A 22185-nucleotide genomic window follows, 5' to 3' on the forward strand; every position below is an offset into this window, starting at 1 on the left:
CTAGTAATCCAAATACATTCAGTCCAGGGCTCTTGCCCACCCCTGCAGAGATGCCTGGAGGGCATAACGTTCCAGGCATTTCCCCTCTGGGACCATAACCAAGGCTGATTCTCTGGAAAAGAGTATAGCAATGAACCATTAGCAACCAATATTCAAAGCAGCTAGCAGATGGGTGCACCAGGTCAGTAGTGAGGAAGTTCAGTTGCATCTACTCAGGTGAGAAGGATCATGTAAGCAGAAGGAACAGCCTGAGCAAAGGCCACCCAATTTCTGCTGGCTGGGTATGGGTTGGGAGGTGGTATAGGCATTCCTCTCTAGTTCACATAGTATCGGGCCTTGAGCGGGGAGAAACAAGGCAAAACAATGGGCAGAAGCTAGACGGATTCCTCTGTTATGCTATGAAGTCCAGATTCCATCCCATATTCATAATAATAATACCAACATGAATAATAATAGTGAGATATTTATTTCATGGTTAGTATGTGCTAATGTCTCAGGGCTTTCATTTGTTTTCTTTTTCACTCATGCAATGTCACTATGACGCAAGTGGTATGATTCATTGCACTTTATAGATGAGGAAACTGAAGGTGAAAAAATTATGCAATTTGTCCAAGAGCATATGACTAACAGCTGGGACTGGAAGCTCTATCTGTCTGAGCGTATGCTCATCCCACCATAATGCAAGTGGCTTTAAGCAAAGGAGTGATGCTGCCAGATTGATTTCCATTTTAAATATTGCACTGGGGCTGCCTATCCTCACCTTGCTAATTTCTCACTGATACATTTCTGGGGTCTTCTTCCCTTGCATTTTTCAGCTGAAAACAAAAACAAAAAACTTGAATGCCCCTGATTCTGGCCATCTAAATCCCATTCCCAGCTGCTGAAGCCCCTCCCACTGAAACCCCAACAACCTTCACTTTTGGTTCCCCCTTACCCCAACCCGGCTTTCTAAGCAAGTCCTCCTCCACATCCCGAAAGAGCCAAGCTAGAGCCCCCACCCTTCCACTAACGAGCTGCCAGCCCCAACCCACACAGATCTAACCCTGGAATTTTTTTTAGTACTGTCTGTCATGCAGCTTGTTCCTTGGCCTCCTCTACCCAAGGGCAAAGCAAAGCAAAGGGCTTCCAGGGACCTGAATGAAGAGAAGGGATGATCAGACAATACATCATGGTCAAGGCTCTGATTGTCTGATGTCAGAAATTTGGCAAATGGAACTGCCTATGAGTACACACTCTCGGGTTACAATCAAAGCAGTTACTCCCGAGGAGGGCAGGCATAGGGAAGGCATGTGAGAGGTCTACAGAGGTAGATGGAAACTGCTGTGTTCTATTTTTCATGCTTGTGGTCTTATTTAAAATAAGTAAATTAATGCCTTAATAAAGAAATTTAAAAAGGTCTTACCCATGGGCCAAAAATGAAAGCATTTCATGGACCAAGTATTTGTATGAACCTAGTTTGTGCTCCTGGGTCAGATATGCACATATCTCTACAAGGCAAAAATTACTACTTAATGAAGGAGTCTCCACAAGGAAAATGGCTCTTAAGTTATGACTAGAAGGGGACAAAAGCAGTGGGGGATGGTTCCCTGCAGTGCTGATAGCATCCTTTTTCTACATCTGGGTGCTAGTTCCTTGGATGTGCTCATTTTGTGAAAATTCAGGAAGGTATGATATGCTCTTTCTTCTTTATGCTTCAAAAAAATAGCAAAGAACATTAAACATTTTTAATTACTCTACTTGATCTGGATCCATATCTAAGAGCAGCAACCACTCCAGAACACAACTGGGAGTGCCCCACCATACTGTCTTTGGGTGAATTCCTTCAAGGAATGGCTTAGTAGCCTGTGCCATCCTGAGTCATACTGGAGCTAAAGCACACAAAAAAAAGTAAAACTGATTCTGGCTTTGGTTTAATGTGTGATATTTTGTTCATATTGATTGTCTACATTAACTTTGACTATTTTTGAAGGACATTGTTATTTATCTTATTACTAAGCTTTTTGGTACTCCCTTAAATTTTGCATCACCCTATTCCTGACCCTCCTGGTACTCACCAAGCTCATCATTGAGCTTGACCATGAGAAACTCAAATTCCCTCTTCCTCACAGAAATATCTGTACTACCATGAGCCCAAAAGATGAAACTCCCAGTGAGACTCTTGAGCTCCCTAATGACAACACTGGCCTTCCCAGTGACTTCAAGTTTATAAAGAGCATCCACATAATCTCATTTATCCTCAGTCAGCTTGTGGGAAGGCATGAGCAGTATCCCAATTTTCAGGTTAAAATATGAGGCTTTGCATACCAGGCGCAGTGGCTTATGCCTATAATCCCAGCACTTTGGGAGGCCGAGGTGGGAGGATCACCTAAGGTCAGGAGTTCAAGACTAGCCTGACCAACATGGAGTCATCTCTACTAAAAAAAATACAAAATTAGCCAGGTGTGGTGGCAAATGCCTGTAATCCCAGCTATTCGGGAGGCTGAGGCAGGAGAGTCGCTTGAACCCACAAGGTAGAGGTTGCGTGAACCAAGATTGCTCCATTACACTCCAGCCTGGGCAACAAGAGCGAAACTCCATCTCAAAACAAACAAACAAAAACATGAGGCTTTGCTTTGACAGGAAAGTGATATTTCTAAGATGACTTTGAGCAGGGACAGTGTATAATTAATCTCTCTATGACATGCAGTGTTTACCACAACTTCTTGCAGCTCGAGTCAGCCTGTATATCTTCAAATCCTGGATCCACCATTTCCTGGCTTGCTGTGTGACCCTCGGCAAATTATTGAATTTCTCTCAGCCTCTGTTTTCTCATCTGCAAAATGGAGATCAGAATAATTGATTTTTATTGAGAATTAAACAAGGTTATCCATGAAAAGCACTTAGCAGTATGTTTGACATGGACTAGGTATTTGATAATATGAACTATGATTATAGCCCATAGGACAGACTTGAAAATATTCACGGAAAGGAATCTGATGCCAGCTCAGGCTGTCAGAATCAACTTTTGCTATGAGGCACCTTTCAGCTGCCATCAGATCACACAGGAAGGGAGATTTCAAAGCAATCTGTTATCAGAAAAATTATCTGAATTCTGGAAATAGGTGAAGAAGATTATCAAGCATTTCTTCACTGTTGTGCTGAACTTGACTTTCTATTTCCTGGGCTATTTTACAACTCTGTAGAGGCAGAGGCTGACTCATAGAATTTTGTCTAGTCCAGATGCAAATAATTTCAGTCTAGGGGAGAAGATACCCCATAGATTGCAATACATATTAAATAGTGTGTGTGTGTGTGTATCCCAAGCATCTCAAATGCTCTTTGGACAGATTTTAACATATTACTGCTTCTTTAATTAATAAATGAGTTGAATAAAAAATCTTTGACATGCATCCCTTTCGTAATTGCATGTCTTCTTTGGTTTTGTTTTTAGAGTCACATTTTTTTTAACCTTTTGAAAATCATACTTTAACACCATGAACAGAGATAAGGCTTTCTCTGGGGACCCAGATGAGGCCTTTAGGGAAGCCACGTGATTCCTCGCTGAGCAAAAACATCCCAGCAACACCTTTCAGGTTGGATTGGCCACTGAGCAGCCCTGACCCTGGCCCCCTTCCTCAGACATTCCAGCTATAGGACTTCACTCCCAAACGAGGCCTGGGGAGCACTGACAGCTTTCTTTCCCTGCCTCCAAATGAGAATCCAGATCAGTGCAGAGGCTGGGCCAGCTCCCTGAGGTTTACCAATTACTTGGCAAAGTGTAGAGATAACATTCTGTGCAAATTTCCTCACATTGTTCTGCCTGGCTCTAGGTGTTCCCAGATAGAATAATCTAGAGATAAGTGAGGGGAAAAGAAGCTAGTGTTTGGGCCTCTTCACAAACATGCCCAGACATTCCCACCACTACATCCTCCACTCAGGATGCTTGCGACCTCTTTTCACCTTCTCATTCTGCTACTTTCTGGCAAAACCTAGAATTAAAAAGTCTTTTGTCTCCTTCAGAATCCCAGTGGAAATCCCCTCCTCCTGAAGTCAGAATAAAATTTTGATGTGGCCCAGTAGACCTTGTGGTAATGGACACTACCTTTGAGAATGACTTTTATGGCACCTGGTGGTGCCCATCAAAGTGCAAGCCACATTCTAGTATCCTCTTCCCCTCAGCCCAGCCCTCAATCTGCTTCCAGGATGGACCTTCTTGTTTCCTCCTCTTGCTTTTATTCTATTCCCAAACCCCTTCCTGATTAAAAGAGAAAATGTCTCATAAAACCCATCTTAGCCTTAAACATCTCATTCATTCAAATGATATTTAGTGAACTCTTCATATTTGTTAGATACTGTGGTGGGTGCTGGGGTCACAATAGACCCTTGTTTTTTTTGGCATTTAAATTCTATAGATAAGGAGGAAGACAGTAAATTGGTACATAAATGAGTGAACAGATTATGGTGGATGCTATAAACTAAATAACAGGGTAGTAGAATATCTCCCTTAGATATAATTTTTAGAAAAATGTTATTCAAGAAGGAGACATTTAAGCTGAGATGTAGAAGATGAAGAAGAGGCCAGGTTTATGAAAAGGTGGAGGGAAAGGAATCAGAAACAGAGAGACTAGCAACTGCAGTGGTCCTGGATGTAAAAAGTCTGGTGTTTTTGAGAAATCCTTAAGAGTAGCCAGCCCCCAAGAGGGGCCCCAGTGATTCTCACCTCCTGAGACTCATGCCCTTAAGTAGTCCCCACCTCCTCTGGACAGAGCTTATGTGTGTAACCAAGAAGACATTTCAAACATGAAGGAATGTGCCTTCTAAGCCTAGGTCATAAAAGGCATTACAAATTCAGTCTTGCTCTCTTGAATTATTCAATTTATGGGACATGAGCTGCCATGTTGTAAGGATACTCAAGCAGCTCAATGAAGCAATACACATGGCAAAGAACTGAGGCCTTCTGCCAACAGCCATGTGAATGAGACCATCCTGAAAACAGATCTTCCAGCCCCAGTCAAGCCTACAGATGATTGCAGCCCATGCTGACCACAGCCTTATGAGATCCCTTGAGACAGAAGCACTCAGCTAACTTATAATTCCTGATCTTTGACTGCAGTGTTATTAGATCCCTTGAGTAAGAACCACACAGCTAACTTTTAATTCCTAACCCAAAGAAACTATGAGACATTAAATGCGTATTGCTCTTGTACACAGCCATAGATAACAAATATAACCACATAAATATGGTGAACCAGACAGAGAGTGATAGAAGATGAAGCCAGAGAGGCCAGCAGTAGCCAGGTTACATGGCCACTGGAGGCTGCAGTAGGAGTCTGGATTGTATTCCAGGTTAGATGGAAACTGAAGAGTTTAGGCAGCAGGTGGTGTGATCTCATTTATACCTTGTAAAGATCATCAATATGGAGAACGAATTTTAGAGGGACAAGAGTAGAAATCAGGAGACCAACTGGGAAACTGTTGCATTAGTCCAGGATATCAAGAAAGGTGATTTGAACTAGATAGGGAACAGCACAGATAGAGAGAAGAGAATGGATTCAGCATATATTTTGAAGGCAGTTATCATGACTTACAGATAAATTGGCTATGAGGGATGGTGGAAAGAAAGGAATCAAGATGATAGTTAGGTTTTTAGCTTAAGTAACAGAGTGCAAAATAGCACCATTTATTGAAATGAAGATTAGAAGGAGCAGATTTGGAGGTAAGAGAATCAGAAGAGAAAGAGTAGCTCATCTCCCAGTTCCATTATGTTTGGAAGCCTTTAGTACAATATGATCGAAATTATATGGGTTATAATACAAATTATATTATTTGTACATATAATTATACAAAATTAGTTATATATAATTTATATAATAATTAATTACATATTGGACATTAATTCATCGTAACCAAGTTCTATTTAGCAGTCATCCATCAGCTACTAAAATCTTTGCATTTTGTAAGATCCATTTGCCTTTCACACACTGCAGCTACATGTAGAAGCTAAGAGTCTCCTTAGCTGGTGGTAATTTCTTGTAACTGTCCACTCAACAGGTGTTAAATAGACAATTTTGTGATGTAGATGATACTGAGGATGGTCTGAAGTTGTGCAGTGCATCTTGTCTTCATGCTGATCTGTCTCCTACACAAGGTTAGTTCTGGGCTGGGACTGTGTCTGTTTTACACTTATATCCCCAGGACCCAGCACACTGCCTAATATATGGTAACCATGCAAAGAATAAGGTGTGTTGAATGAATGCTCATTGTATATAATCCTGCAAAGCAAAAAATAAAAATTAAAAATTAAGAAATCATGTGCCATCCTACTACACAGAGATAACCATTGCCAATGTTTCAATACAATTCCTTTAGTCTTTTTTCTTTTCATAAATATTTGTGTCATCCATATGTACATTTCCACCCATATTTGTGACTTTTCCTCTACTTCTTTTCCATGAAACAGCCAGCATTTACTGAAAGATTCATGCTATGAAAGATCCATTGCAATAAGCCACATTTCTTGTTGGGAACTTAAAGCTCCTGGGAACTTAAAGTCTAGAAATAGAGTTGGAGTCATGACTAACAAGGTACATCTGTCATGATGAGCCTCGATATTTTGGAATTTATCCTGGCATTTTAAATATGAAGTGGGGAGAACAGTTGGTCCTAGCTCTGCCAGTAGGAATGTGAAAGACTCTGGGGTAACCTAGCCCAGGAGGAGTCTTTACTGAGACTCCGACAACCTGTACAGTTCTCCACTTTATAAGAGCAATTCTTTCCTGAAAATCCCTTATAATAGGGCAAATCATCCAAAGTTGTAAACAACACTGTATTATTTTCAGTGAGAAAAAAATTTTGCATCTTAAACCTTCAAATTTACTCCCATTCTACTAAAGAAAACCAAAATATTCAAGGACAAACAAGAAATAACCACCAAACCTCATTAAAATGGCCAAAATTACTTCAATTGTTAAGTTATATTAACCTAACCAGACATTGCCCCTTCATCAATTACTCCATATAATACTGTGATTCACTTGCTCTCATTAATCCATTACACAAAGCACAATTAAGACCTGCTTTTGAATTTTAAAAACGATGCTAAATTTTTAAACAATATGATCTTCAGAACACACAAGGAAAGAAGCCCAAACAAGGCAGTAGACACAAAAGAAATCAATTAAAGCAAAGAATTATTTCACACTCTCTGAAGAGGTGGGTATCATTGGGAGCATAAGATTGTTAATTATAAACAAGCAAATCACTAGGATTCTCAAACACCTATTAAGTGGACAGTTACCCAAAACCACCTCAAGGAGACTCTTAGCTGCTGCACCTAGCTGCAGTGTGTGAAAGGCAAATGGATCTTACAAAATGCAAAGATTTTAGTAGCTGAAGGAGGACTGCTAAATAAAACTGAGTTGATAAGATGAATTAATGTCCAGTATATATAATTAATTATTGTATAAATCATATATAATTAATTTTATATAATTATATTTAGGGCAATTATATTTAGAGCATTTCTTTCCTAATAACATTTTTCCTGCAGATGAAAGTATGGTGTTTCCAAAAAAAGGGTTGTTTTTTTTTTAGTTTACACAAAATTTTCAACAGGGATAGCAGTGGCCTTGAGCAATTACAATACCATATGATAAGTGCATTAAGGAGGGGACAAAAGGTATCACTGTGAGCACATCTGAAGGTAGACATTAGGAGTAAGGGAAGGCTTCCCATAGGAAGTGATGTTTAAACCAAACCTGATAGGCAAGAATCACTTACTTTTGTAACTAAATAAAACAAAGGGTTTAAAAATTAATATTGGCTGTTAGACAATGAACTATTGAATATTGTAGGTGAATAAATGAACAAATGAATGTATATATAAAAATTTTATAAGATTTTTTTAAAGGCAGAAAGATCAAATGATTAGTCTGCTCTACCACCAATTCAAGGGAGAATCACAAGTGGAAAAACAATCATCCAACTCTCAGCCCTGAGCTCAAAGTGTGTGGTCCACGGCCCAGAGCACCAGCATCATCCAGGACTTGTTAGAAAAGCTGCATCTCAGGCCCAGCAAAGACCCACCAAATCAGAAGCGGGTATTTTAACACAGGTGATTTGTGTGCACATTGAAACTTGAGAAGTGCTAGACTGTGATTCACAATTTCAGCTGCACGTTAGAATCACCTGGAAGCTTATGCAAACCTGATTGCCCGGTGTACATTGGTGGTTAAAAGCACAGATCCTGGATCTAATTCCCAGGATCCCTCGCTTATTAACTGTGGGATCTTTGGCCAAATCCATAACCTTTCAATGCTTCGATGCCTCTGTTTCTTCATCTATGTGGTAGCCAGCTACTGACATGATTCCCAAAGGCTCTGTCTCCTGGCATTCATATCCTTTTGTAATCTCCTCCACTCATGTGTGGACTGGACCTAGTAACCTCCTTCTAATTAATAGAGTACAGCAAAAGCAACAGAATGTTGTCTTAATCAGTTTGTGCTGCTGTATCAAAATGCCACAGACTGAGTTATTTACAAATAACAGAAATTTCTTGCAGTTCTGAAGGCAGGGAAGTCCAAGATCAAGACCCTGGCAGGTTTGGTGTCTATGAAGGCTGCCTTCTCTGCTTTCAAGATAGCATTCTGTTGCAGTGGCTTCCCAAGGAGAAGAACGCTGTTTTCTCACGTGGAGGAAGGGATGGAAGGGCAAGAGGGCTCCCTTCAAACTCAAGTCCTTTTATAAAGGTGCTAATCCCATTCATGACTTAGTCACTTCCCAACGGCCACACCTCTTACTTAATACTGTTGCACTGGGGATTCAGTTTCAACACAAATTTTGGAGGAGGCACTATCATTCAAACCATAGTATAATAGATGTCATTTCCAAGATTAAGTTATAAAAGACTGACTTAAATCTTGCCCACCACCTCTCATTGACTCTTATCACTTGCTCAGTTGATGAGGCAACCTGCCATGTTGTGAGCTGCCCTGTGGAGATAACCAAGTGGCAAGGAGCTAAGATCCTGAGTCCAACGGCCACAAGGAATTGAATCCCACCAATAGACAAAAGACTCAGCTTGAAAGTGACCCCTCCCAGGCTAGCCCTGAACCACAAGTAGCCCTGACTGACACCTTGATTACAGACTTAGGAAGACTCTAACCCTAAGAACCAGCTAAATCACATCTGGATGCTTGATCCACAATAATGGTAAGACAATAAATATTTGTCATTTTAGGCCACTAAATGTTGGCTATACGGTAATAGATAATACAATCTATAAAATGGTGATGATAGTAGCATTCACTGTACATAGTTAATACAAGATTAAATAATTCACATAAAATGCTTAGAACAGGGCCTGGCATATAAGAAGCATTATATACATTGTGCTATTAGCTATTTTAGAAGGCATTAATGCCTTTGATATCTGTATTAGTCCGTTTTCACACTGCTTATAAAGATAAACCTGAGACTGGGTAATTGATAAAGAAAAAGAAGTTTAATGGACTCACAGTCCACGTGGTTGGCAAGGCCTTCCAATCATGGTGGAAGGTGAAAGGCACATCTTACATGGCGAAAGAGAAGACAGAATGAGAATCAAGTGAAAGGAATTTCCTCTCATAAAACCACCAGATCTCATGAGACTTATTCACTACCAAGAGAGCTCCACAGGGCAGCTCACAATATGGCAGACTTATTCACCACCAAGAGAATGCCCCCATGATTCGATTATCTCCCACCAGGTCTCTCCCACTGGGTCCCTCCCACAACACACAGGAATTCTGGGAACTACAATTCAAGATGAGACTTGGGTGGAGACACAGTCAAACCATATCAGTATCTGCTGAAGAATACGAATTATTTTGCTACCACTAAGTGGCCCCAGCCTCCTCTGCCTCCTGAAGGCTTCCTTCTCTACCTTCCTTGTAAATTAATTGTCACTCCTAGTTGGCATCGTTATGTCAACTCCTGGCTATTCTTCCTCATCCAGAAAAAAAAATAAACTGTTTCTACTTAGCTATAGACTGGGAAACTTGATAAACCAATATGTTATGATTGTGACTAAACTAAAATTAAGTAGGCTCCGATTTAGGGTCTGAGGAGTTCTCCTATGAGTACAATTAAATATTTTTGTTTTAAAACAAGGGGTTTTTTTACCATCCTTTTGGATGCTGGAAGGGCCTGCTGCTTTTCATTTCTCAGCAATGTTCCAGTTAGTTGAGGTCACCACATTTAGGAGGCATCTCTGAATGTCTACCATGAGATCAGTACATTCTACATCAACTGCGTAATTCAGCACTTCTCTGATTTTACTCATCCCTAAGTGCAATTCCCCTTGGCCCTATCCAGAGTTTGTTTATATCAGTCAAAATATACCCTTGTTTTTAATGCCTCAGTTTAATCAAGTTTAACTTCTGTCTTTTGCTATCAAGAGTTCTCACTATAAAGGAATTAAAGGAGAATTCCTTGAGGAAGAGAAGATTAAAGTAATACCTAAAGGAGAAGTTGAACATATATATGTGCAGGAGAAAAGACGGGATTGGAAGACGGTTTAAGGCAGAAGGAACAACTTATGTGGTTTCCCCAAGGTGGAAGGGAGCAGAAACAAAGTCATTGTGGCTTGGCTGGACCCCCTGTGTGAGGGATAAAGTGCCTTGAATGGGGCAGAGGCCAAAGCATGCTGGCCTTACACATTGGTTGGGAGTTTTAGTTTCAATCTGAAGACACAGGCATGACACTAAAGGGTTTTAAGCAAGGGTTTGGCAAACTACAGCCCTTTAGCCAAATTTGGCCCTTGGCCTATATTGGTAAATAAATTTTTATTAGAACATGGGCAAATCCGCTCATTCACATGTTATCTACGGCTCCTTTCATGCTACAAGGGCAGAGTTAAGTAGCTGTAACAAAGACCACACAGCCTGCAAAACCTATATTTACTTTCTGACTCCTTACAAAAGTAAGTTGCTGCCGGGTGCAGTGGCTCACACTTGTAATCCCAGCATTTTGGGAGGCTGAGGCAGGTGGATCACCTGAGGTCAGGAGTTCAAGACCAGCCTGGGCAACATGGTGAAACCCTGTCTGTATTAAAATTACAAAATACTAGCCAGGCGTGGTGGTGCATGCCTGTAATCCAAGCTACTCAGGAGGCTGAGGCAGGAGAATCACCTGAACCCGGGAGGTGGAGGTTGCAGTGAGCCCAGATAGTGCCATTGTACTCCAGCCTGGGCAACAAGAGTGACACTCCATCTCAAACATATAAATAAATAAATAAAATTTTAAAAAAGAAAGTTGCCTACCTCTGTTTCAGGCTCACAAGTTCCATGATCAGACCTGCCTTCTACATAGATTCTGGCTGCTGCTCGAGAATGTGCTGATACAGGGGCAGAGCTGCTGCTACTTTTTCCTTCCTTTACACACTCGCTGGAGCTGGACCACAGTGAACTACTCTTGTGTTAGGAGAGTGAGGAGACAGAGGCGAGGCCAGTGGTTTGGATCATCCACAAACAGGTAAATCAGATCCTACAGAGACTGGTTGCATTTTTAATAAACAAAGGGCATATTGGAGAATAAGAGATGATATACAGACACGTGTTTTTTTCTTTCCATTGATATATCAGAAAATGTGGTGACAGGTTAATACAAAAAACAAAGCAAGAATCTCGCATGGGTTAGTAGTTACAAAAACAAAACAAACAACAACAAGCCATTTGTCCCAGCCTATCATCTGTGTGTGGTGACTCTCTCCCCAGGATGAACCAGAGAATGGTACGAATCTGAGATTGCTGTTCTCATGTGATCAAAGGGAGAGAAGTCACAAAGATGCGAAAAGACACTAGTCCCCAAATGCACAGTGGTGTAGGTCCTTCCTGGGTTTACTTAGCAGAATATTTGCTTTTAAAAAAAAGTTATTATTCACTAAATTTGGTTGGGGCCAGCGAGATAGAAAACGGGAAGCCAAGGGGAGTCGTTTCTTCAGGACGCTGGCAGAGACCCAGAGTACAAAGTTGTCTACAAACTCTCGAATCACTATGAGACTTGAAAGAGAACTACGTGTTGCCAACGCGGGCTTGCCAGAGCGGAATTGAAACCATACCTCCACCTCATGCAGGCATCCTCCGCCGGGAGGCTGTTCTTATAAATCCCAGCCTTGGAGCCCATCTCATCTGCAACCCCCTCCCTGTTCCCCATCTCTTTCACTCCCCAAACCAGAGGAACATAATAAAGACAGAAGGCATGTATCTCTGCAGAGTACCTCTGGGCTGAAAGAAATGGGGAATCAAAAATCCACAAAGGATGAACATGAGCCCTCTGGTCCTTTGTGATCAGGTTCCCGGGGACTCCGCCACTGTGGCCCATTTGACCAGGCCCCACTGTGTGTTACAAAGTCCACAGCTGCTGGGAGTAGACCCCACGGTGCCTATAGTAGCAGGAGACCCCAGATCTTGCTGTTTTTTTTTTGTTTTTTTTTTCACCTGAGCTACTCCTCAATATCTAGGCAAGGCATTCCAGGTTGATTTATGAAAATCTGACCTCAATCCAGAGAAACTCCCAAATGAGCCCAGTGGGAACACAAATAACTACAGCCTGGATTGCCGCACTTGCAATGAAAACCAAGGATGAATCACAGCCACAGAAGTAGAGAAAAGAGCTTTCCGTTCTGGGACAGATTCCACTGTTTCCACTGGGAGGTCCTGAACTTGGTATTCAAGGACTCCCAGAATCTGACTCACTTCTCTTAACTTTCACTTCCTACACAGACACTGTCAGATAGATTTTGTTCCCTGTTCACCCATGGGGTACCCCAGCCCCATCATTACTCCAGCTAGAAGACTTCACCCCCATCTGTTTCCTCCATATCCAGGAAAACACCTCAGTAAGAAACCAGGAGACACCTTATACATATAGAGAGGAAGAATCCCTACCTAAAGGTAGAGCCAGTATTCAACTGGTTCAGGCAACCAGGAATTTCATTTGGTTTTATAGTGCAATTAGTTTTCGCCAAAGCATTTTTACCCAATGTGCTATCTCAAAAGGAACATGATGCTATGTCTTTTTCTGAGTCCACAATATATATATTTATCTTCTCTCTGGTAATATCATTGTGCCACAGAAATACCAAAAGAAGGGCGTTATTTCTATAGTATAGCTGTAAAGTCAAGACTCAGGACTACATTTTAGTTCACTCCAGGGTTGAAGGATAAATTGACTTACTACATAAAAATTAAACATTAGTTGTGAAGACTTGGGTGATAAGCTACTTGGATTCTCTTCACCAAAAAGGAAAATAAGGTTGGGCATGGTAGCTCACACCTGCAATCCCAGCACTTTGGGAGGCCGAGGCTGGAGGATTGCTTCAGCCCAGGAGTGTGAGACTAGCCTGGGCAACAGGGCAAGATGCTATGTCTACAAAAAATTTAAAAATTAGTTGGGTATGGTGGCACACATCTGTAGCCCCAGCTCCTTGGGAGGCTGAGGCAGGAGGATCACTTGAGCCCAGGAGGTTGAGGCTGCAGTGAGGCATGTGCAGCCACTGCACTCCAGCCTGGGTGTCAGAGTGAGATGCTGTCTCAAAATAAAAGGAAAATAAAACTCCAGATAATTTCTTTGTGAATTATAAATGCTCTACTGAACTTCCTACAAAGTTAACATTCTGCCTGGTATTCTGGTTACATTTTAACTGAGAAAAATGAAAATAATTATATATTATTAGTCCTAGATTAGCAACAGTAAAGGCCAACGATCAATGTTACTATAAGCAAGTGCCTAGCACTTTGGTGATCATTTGTAAGCACTGCTCCCTTCTTCCATCATGAAATCCACTCTTTCTCTTGATTTTCACTTTCTGGAGTTCTTTCTACCATTCGGGGCTCTTTTCTAATTCTACTTTGTAGACTTGTCCACCATTACCCAACCATTAAATGATGCAATTCTCCAAGACTCTGCTCTGTGCCTTCTATTCTTCTCCTCCACATCGTCTCTTGAGGAAATTGCGTGCATGCTCCAGGATTTGGGTGACATCTCTACATTAATAGCACCTATACTGGATTGAAGAGTGGTCCCAAAAAGATGTGTTCAAGTATGAACCATTGCTGTTGATGTGATCTTATTTGAAAACAGTTTTTTTGGAGATGAAATTAAGCAAAAGATCTTGAGATGACATTATCTTAGATTTAGGTTCGACCCTAAATCCAATGGTGAGTGTTCCTATAAAAGAAAAGAAAGGAGGAGATATAGACACACACAGAGCAGAAGGCCATGTGGAGATGAAGGCAGCAGACTGGAGTCAAGTAGCCCCAAGCCAAGGGGTGCCAAGGGTTGCCAGGAGCCAATAGAAGCTGAGAGAGAGACGTGGCATGCATTCTCCCTTGCAGCCTCCAGAGAGAACCAACTCTGCCAACACACTGATTTTGGACTGCTGGCCTCCGGAACTGTGCAAGAATAAGCTTCTGCTGTTTTAAGCAGCCACGTTTGTGGTAATTTGTTACAGCAGCCCTAAGAACCTAATACAGCACTCAAATGTCCATCTAAGTTCTGTGGCCTCTCTTTGAGTTCCAGGCAAACACCTAAAACTGCCAAGGTTATAGCTCAGAGGAACCTAAACTAATTGTGTCTCTGATTTAATGCAACATCTTGCCTGCTCAAGCCTATACCCCAACATGGCTTCGGTCTGTCTCCCCAACTCAGTGGGTAGTATCACTATCCATTCAGTTCCATCAGCCAGTTTCCTGGGTGTCACCCATGATGCTACCCTTTACCTTCTTCCCATAACCAATCACCAAGTCCAGGGAATTTTACCCCCTAAATGTCTCTTGTCTATCCATTTATGCCGATTTTTACCGCCATGCCTTAGTCCAATGAGCAGCAGCTCTTGCCTAAACTATTGCTGCAGTCTTTTCACCAGTCTCCCTACTTCAAGTCTTGCCCTCTACAGTCAGTTCTCAGCCCAGCAGCTAGAGTGATCGTATAAATAAAAATCAAGTCACATCAGAGTCCTTTGATGGCCTCACATGGCCCTAGACCTGCAAGGCCCTCCATTGCCTGACCCCCCAACTACTTTTTCAGTGTTAGCTCACACACCGTTTCCCCTAGCTCCCTGAGCTCCAGCCAGAAATCCCTGTAATATAGCAGGGTTTTTTTTTTTTCCTCCCCAGAAACCCCTGTAATATAGCAGGACCTCTGGCATGAAATAGCCTACAATTCAAATCCTGACTCAGCCTCTTCTAGCTGTGTGACTTTGAGCAACTTACTTAATTTTTGTGTATAGGTTAGGGGAAGCGAGTGGGATAGCTAGGAAGTCCATTTCTCCATCTGGAAAATGGTGATAACTATAATTTTTACTTTACACAATTGCTATAAGTACTAAATGACCCAATTAACATTGGTTATTTAGCAAAGTATCCATTACATTCTTAAATATCAACATTATCATCTTCTAACAACTTTACCCTCTCCCACCACAAGGAATTTCCTACACCCACCATATCTCCACATCCTTCAACTAATTCATTCCTCTTTCTCTTTATCCTTCAAACATTGTGTCCAATGCCTTCAGGGAATTCTCCAACCATCAGCCTACCTTGGGGTCCTCTATAGAATTGCAGGGTCCCATGTAGCCTTTATTCCTAGCACTTATCACAGCAAGACCTGAGTCTCATCATGTACAACTCTTAAGTTACCAGAACAATTGCTTGTCCAACAATGAGCACATTGAAACCCTGGAATTCCTTCTAATGGAATTTTTTAACCATGTATTTTTTTAATGGTATGATAAACAACACCCTGAGAACAATTTTCAAGGTGAGTGATAATGGAGTGATTCACTAGGCAGCCAATGACTAGTTGAAGATACTGTATCTGCTCACTCTTCACACTGTAAACAGGCAGCATGGGTCACAATGGATAGATCAAACATGACTCTGTTGGAAGTATTTTACTATGACAATCTTAACAGACTATAGATTGCTTCCAAATGAACAAGAGATAATGAGGTACTAGGTGAAAGATAACTTTGGAAATACAGGGCAAATGCAAATAGATAATATGAATAGATTGTATCCAACACATTTAAACATCTACTCCTTCATGTTCTGTAGAACCTTACCTGAAGATTTTCCACTGAAATCTACTCTCACTTGGTTGTCCAATGACCAGGGACCCTGATAAAAATGGCAATAATGTTATGCTCTCCCTAATGCAAGGTTCTTTGAACTGGCTGCACCATATGCCATATCCTAAGTCAAGCCATGGTGACCCCCATGACCCGCACGTACACCTCTGGATGTCCTCCCAGAATTAGAAAGTCTGAAGTAACTGGAAAACCACAAAAGGAGAAGAAATGATCAACCCCTGTGGCACATAATTAACTTTGAGACATTTTTCTGTTGTTCCTTATTTCCACCTAAACTGACAAGGCAATTGGACTTTGTAACCGACCTTGGTCAACCTTGTGACTCCAGACCCTACGACCCTGTCTCAGCTTGCAAAAACTGCCTTAAACTGTTAACTTCTGTAACTTTCCACTGCCTACCTCAAAACTATAAAACCAACTCCTATCCCACTGCCCTCCGCTGACTCTCTTTTTGGACTCAGCCTGCCCACACCCAGGTGAATAAACAGCCAGGTTGCTCACATGAAGCCTGTTTGGGGAGTCTCCTCATTCAGTGCACATTTTAACATTTGGTGCCGAAACCCAGGACAGGGGTACTCCTTTGGGCAGACTCACCCCCTGGCCCTGCTTCCCCTCTGGGAAGAGACCCACCTGAGACCTCAACACATCAGACCGGACCAGCAGCTCACGCTTAGAATGCCGAACAGCTCTGCCTTCTTCAGATGGGGTAAGAAGTATCTCTCTCTCTCTCTCTCTCTCCCCCTCCCTTTTCCTTTAGAGAAAAGGAGACAATTCTCTCCCTCTTTCTCTCTCTCTTCCTTTAGAGAAAAGGAGGCAAGTCTCTCCCTCTTTCTCTCTCTCTTCCATTAGAGAAAAGGAGACAAGTCTCTCCTTCTTTCTCTCTCTTTTCCTTTAAATTCTTCTCCTTCTAGTACAGACAAAGGAGATGCTCTTTATCTGTGTAGAGACAGAGGAGACAAGTCTCTCCCTCTCACTAAAAAACTTCAACACTGGTCACAGACTCGGGAAGACAGTCTTCCCTTGGTGTCTGGTCAATCGTGGGAATGCCTGCCTTGATCACTCACCCACGTTACGGCCCAGGACTCAGTCAGGGACACCTGCTGAAAACCCTGGTAGCTGTTTGCTCCTTCTCTTGGTCTCTACTCTTCTCCTTAAAATTTACCTCCTTCGCCAGGGGCAATATTCCACCCTTTATTCCTCAGTCTTCGCCTCTAGCCTGCATCCTAAAAAACCTAAAACCTCTTCAACTGTCACCCCATCTGAAACCTAAACATCTCATATTTTTTCCTGTAACACTGCCTGGCCTCAATACAAATTAGACAATGGTTTCAATGGCGAGAAAACCACACTTTCAATATTTCTATTCTGCGAGACCTAAATAATTTTTGTCAATGAATGTGCAAATGGTCTGAGGTGCCCGACGTCCAGGCATTTTTTTTACACTCCAATCCCTCCCTCCAAATTTTCCTTCTCTTCCTTCCGTCTGCCCCTCCTGCCTCTGCTGGCAATCCAGAATCCTCCTTGTCCATCGACCCTTCCGACCTTTCTCCTCCCCACCCATCCAAACCAGGCCCTAACCTGGGCCCTAACCACCCCCTGCCCGAGGTTCCCTCCTCTTCCTCTGCCCACAACCCACCTCCTTATGCCCCTCCTGTCTCCTCCCACCCCCTACCCTGTTTAGTCCCGCGACTAACTCCTCCATCTCGCCCAACAAGTCCCCCTTCGAGAGGTGGCTGGAGCCGAAGGCACGGTTAGGGTATACGTTCCTTTCTCTTTATCTGACCTTTCCCAAAACGGCTAGTGGTTAGGCTCCTTTTCATCAGATCCTACTAAATATATACAAGAGTTCCGATATTTAACCCAGTCCTATAATCTTACCTGGAGAGACTTAATGTCATGCTTACTTCTACTCTCACCCCTGAAGACTGTTTATCACCCAATCAACCCCTGACATTAAACAACTACAGAAATTAGAACCTGGTCCTCAAACCTCACAATAGGAATTAATCCACCTCACCTTCAAGTGTTCAACAATAGGGAAGAAGCTGCTCAGTGGCAGCGCATCTCAGAACTACAGATGCTTCCCTCTGCCGTAAGACAAACCCCAGTCACACCACTGGCTCACAAACCCCAGTCACACCACCAGCTCACAAACCCCAGTCACACCACCGGCTCACAAACCCCAGTCACACCACCAGCTCTTCAAAGTGCCCAGACTGCAGCATCCAGCCGCCCCTCCCAGACCTTGCTTCAAGGGTCAAAAACCTGGCCACTGAGCCAAGGAATGCCCACAGCCTGGGATTCCTCCTAAGCCCTGCCCCATCTGTGCCAGGGCCCCACTGGAAGTCGGACTGTCCAACTCATGTCACTGCGGCTTGGCATCTAAAGACTAACACTGCCTGAACACCTCGGAAGCTCCCTGGACCATCACAGACACCTAACAGCAGTGATACAGTTTTTACTTCTGCATCCCTAACCTAAAGTTTAGGATCAGTCTCATAGGAACTTCTCAGTAAGTGCTAATTGATCAAATAAATGGATGGGTTTTTTTTAATACCAATTAACAACACAATTGTCCCCTAGAGAGATCCCTCAAGCAGTATGGCCATTTGGCAAGAGTTTTAACCTGAGGGCTTCAGTGAACATTTGATACTACAATTCCTATGCAGTATGAACCAAAAAGTATCTGAGACAAGTTTCAATCAATTTAGAAAGTCTACTTTGCCAAGGTTGAGGACAAGTCCATGACACAGCCTCCAGAGGTCCTGAGAACATGTGCCCAAGGTGGCTGGGGCACAGCTTGCTTTTATACATTTTTAGGAAGACATAATATGTATTCATCAATCAATACATGTAAGATTTACATCAGTTTGATCTAGAAGGTCAGGACAACTCCAAAAGTGGGGGCTTCCAGGTTAGAGGTAGATTTAAATTTTTTCTGCTTGGCTGTGGAGACCGAGGTTTTATCATGCAGATAAAGCCTCTAGGTAGCAGGCTTCAGAGAGGATAGATTGTAAATGTTTCTTATCAGACTTAAGGTCCGTGTTCATGTCATGCTGGAGGGGTATAATGAGGCATGTCTGACTCCTCTTCCGTCATGGCCTGAACCAAATTTTCAGGTCAACTCTGGAATGCCCTTGGCCAAGAGGAGGGGTCCATTTAGATGGCTGAGGTAGTCTTAGAATTTGATTTTTGGTTTACATGGTGTTTTGGGCTTCCCATAGCCAAGTTCCATGGATTTTCCTCTGGGTAGTCTCCCCTCCTTCATTCTCATTCTTTATGCTTTGGGTGGAACACAGAAGTAGGTGTTCAACCATGAGCTATAATCCTGGACATATGACCCAAACCTAGCCAATCAGAACATCACATCCTCCTAGACATAGCAGTTGGTTCTGAGATGGGCACATATGCCAAGTTATGGCAATCAGTCCAACTGGAGCCAATCCTGAGTCTTTTGTTTGAAAAACCAGAAAGAGTTGGTGAGAACCAGACTCTTTTCCACTGGTCTTGGGGAGGCGACCCTGCCGGCCAGGAATAACCTAAGGCCGTCAGCAGAGGAGGGCCATCAGAAATGAAGTCAACCCAAAGGAAGGAGAACACAGAGAAGAAGAAATATCAAGTCTTGATGACATGTTTGGAGCCCCTGGATCTAGTTAGATCTGAACTCACCTAGACCCTGGACCGTTGCCATGTGACCCAACAAAGTCTTTTTTTACTTAGCCATTACTTGCAGCAAAGACGACCCTGACTAATACTCTATTTTCTGAAAACATCTGAATTTTTTGATGCTTTTAACCTAAGAATTTCAACTTTAATACACTCTTTGAGTGATTAATGATGCAGGTCTCAGGACGGTGAAGCAGGAGTTACAAGGCCACAATGGCTCCAAAGGTAACATGTGATGATCTAGACATCTCTATAGTATAACTATAGTGGCATCTGTGAAACTTCCAAGGACTCAAGTGGTTAAAGTTAACTGTATCTGAAATTCAAACACTAACTGGAATTAGTCACATTTAACTGGAATTAGAATGCATTAAGTCACCTATTTCCATTGTAATACCAAATTAGTTTCCGTTAAGTAGCCCCTATTTATTTTCAATCACTTGCTTCTGTCAGATATTTGTATTGGCATTTCAGTCAGGAAGACGTTAGCTAGGCCTAATTGCTCAGACTGTATTTCACAGACAGCCTGTGCTATCAGATAGCTCTGGAAAGAAAACAATAGATGGCTTAACATGCAGCTCTAGGAATGTCAAGTATGTGGTTATAAAATCTAATAATTTCAGAGCAGGGAAAGTCTTAGATTAGCTGCTAACCTTCCCTACGGCCTAAAACATTAAGCGGCCCCAGAACTAAACTCATTTCTGACTTTTTTAAAAGACATTTTCCCAAAAAGTAAAAATTATGACTGTCATACAACTAGAAAATGAACACATATCAAAGGTTTTATATTATTTACCAATTAATAAGGAAACCCTAAGGTGATAAACTGGTTCAAAGGAGAATTCAAAGAGCAGACACAGACGTAGGCAATCAGAAATGTCCAGCAATGAGGAAATGCGTTTGTTAGTAGATGGAGGACTGCTTTTCTCCACCAAATATCCATTTGCATTGACTGTGGATGAGAATCATTTACATTACTATGATTCTTTTTTCATTTACAGAGTTATTAAATAGCTCAAAGAGGGAAAGGTACAGGCTACTACAAACTTAAAGAACCCAAATTAAAGTACAGGATAGCATCCAGCCATCTGATACCCAGTGTAGGAAATGAGAATAAATAAAAGGTTCCTGTTTAAAGCTTTCCTCTTAGTTCATTATGAATAAATAATAGTTTCTTCAAAGGTTAATTGATTTTAAAGCTTTTGCTAATAAAGTAGCTGTTAGTCATAATAAAGAAATAAGTGTATCCCGTGTTCTTAGTTCTTACACTTTAATCTAGGTATTTGCCCTGACATGCCTGGACAAGACCAGGCAAGTCTTAGGTCAAAGCTTATTCTCCTTCCTTATTTGGAAATGTTATCACTGCTCTAAGCATTCCTCAAGTTACTTCCTCTTCTCCTTTGTTCTCCTCTGCCTTTACTTCTTTAGAAAATTTCCAAGTTTTTAGCCAATCGGGTCAAGCATAGAATGTGAGGTCCCGTTCCAGCCAATGGAAACTGGACATGGCAGTACGGCAATTGTGTCAGGTTATGAAAGTTATAAATGTCCCTGTCTCTCTTGTTCAGGTGTGCTCTCATGGCAAGACTGCCAGCGAGTTGTACCCTTCCTGCAGGAAGTAAACTAGCCTTGCTGAGTAATCCATTGTCTCTGTGTAGACTTTTCCCGACATTATAAACACATTTCCTGTTTCCAACACCAGTAATCCTTTTCTCTCCTTGCCATTCAAAGATTTTCAGTTTTTTCTTCTCAGTATATGATGTTTGCATTAACCAAAATATATTACACGTTAGAGCATTTTTGTGGTTTTTGAAAAACTCATTGAGCCTCAGTTTCCTTATTTTGAAAAAAAGAAATTGTAATATTCATCTTGCAGGGTGTGGTAAAGATTAAACAGAATAATGTATGGGAAATGCCCTAGAACAGCACACCAAGCACCTAGATTGGGAAAAATATATGCTTCAATGGAAAACTAGGCATTGTCTGGGTATACTTTTCCAGATCATCTGATTCTGATTCCATGGGAGCTCTGTAACTTTATTACTGCCTAATAAAGTTGCAGTCATTTATCTAAGTATTGTAGTAATTACAGTACTTACATACAGTAATTTTGTCTATAGATATGCAAATAAATTCTGTCTGTTAGAGTAAGAACATGTCTCCTCCCCTCCCCTCCCCGCCCCCTGACAATAAAGCTGGTTTTGCGGTCACTTGCAAATTTATTTCATTATTTCTGATCTATAAAAGTCTCTGTGGTTTGACTTCTCCTTTAAACCAATTGTAACATCTGTCAAAGGCTGGCTCCACTAATATCACAGACACAACCTCTTGATAAGACAAAGCTGAGTTCATTGCTTACTGCAGTAAAGGAAAACCCTGTTAGGAGCAGCGAATTCATACGGATCTGCAAC

General features: G+C 41.9%; 1 long non-coding RNA gene across 1 annotated transcript in view; it reads right to left on the reverse strand.

Annotated features, from left to right (window-relative positions):
• Positions 1–22185, reverse strand: part of LOC105728680 (uncharacterized) — a 110143-nt gene that overhangs the window by 26954 nt on the left and 61004 nt on the right. The window contains exons 2-3 of the long non-coding RNA XR_002479373.2: positions 2694–2812; positions 761–815 (exon numbers count right to left, since the gene is read on the reverse strand). This is a non-coding gene — a long non-coding RNA (uncharacterized LOC105728680). The remainder of the gene's footprint in view (positions 1–760; positions 816–2693; positions 2813–22185) is intronic.

The sequence above is a fragment of the Aotus nancymaae genome, unplaced genomic scaffold (assembly GCF_030222135.1).
Source record: "Aotus nancymaae isolate 86718 unplaced genomic scaffold, 86718_ANA_hifiasm-v0.15.2.pri h1tg000021l, whole genome shotgun sequence".
Lineage (NCBI taxonomy): Eukaryota > Metazoa > Chordata > Mammalia > Primates > Aotidae > Aotus > Aotus nancymaae.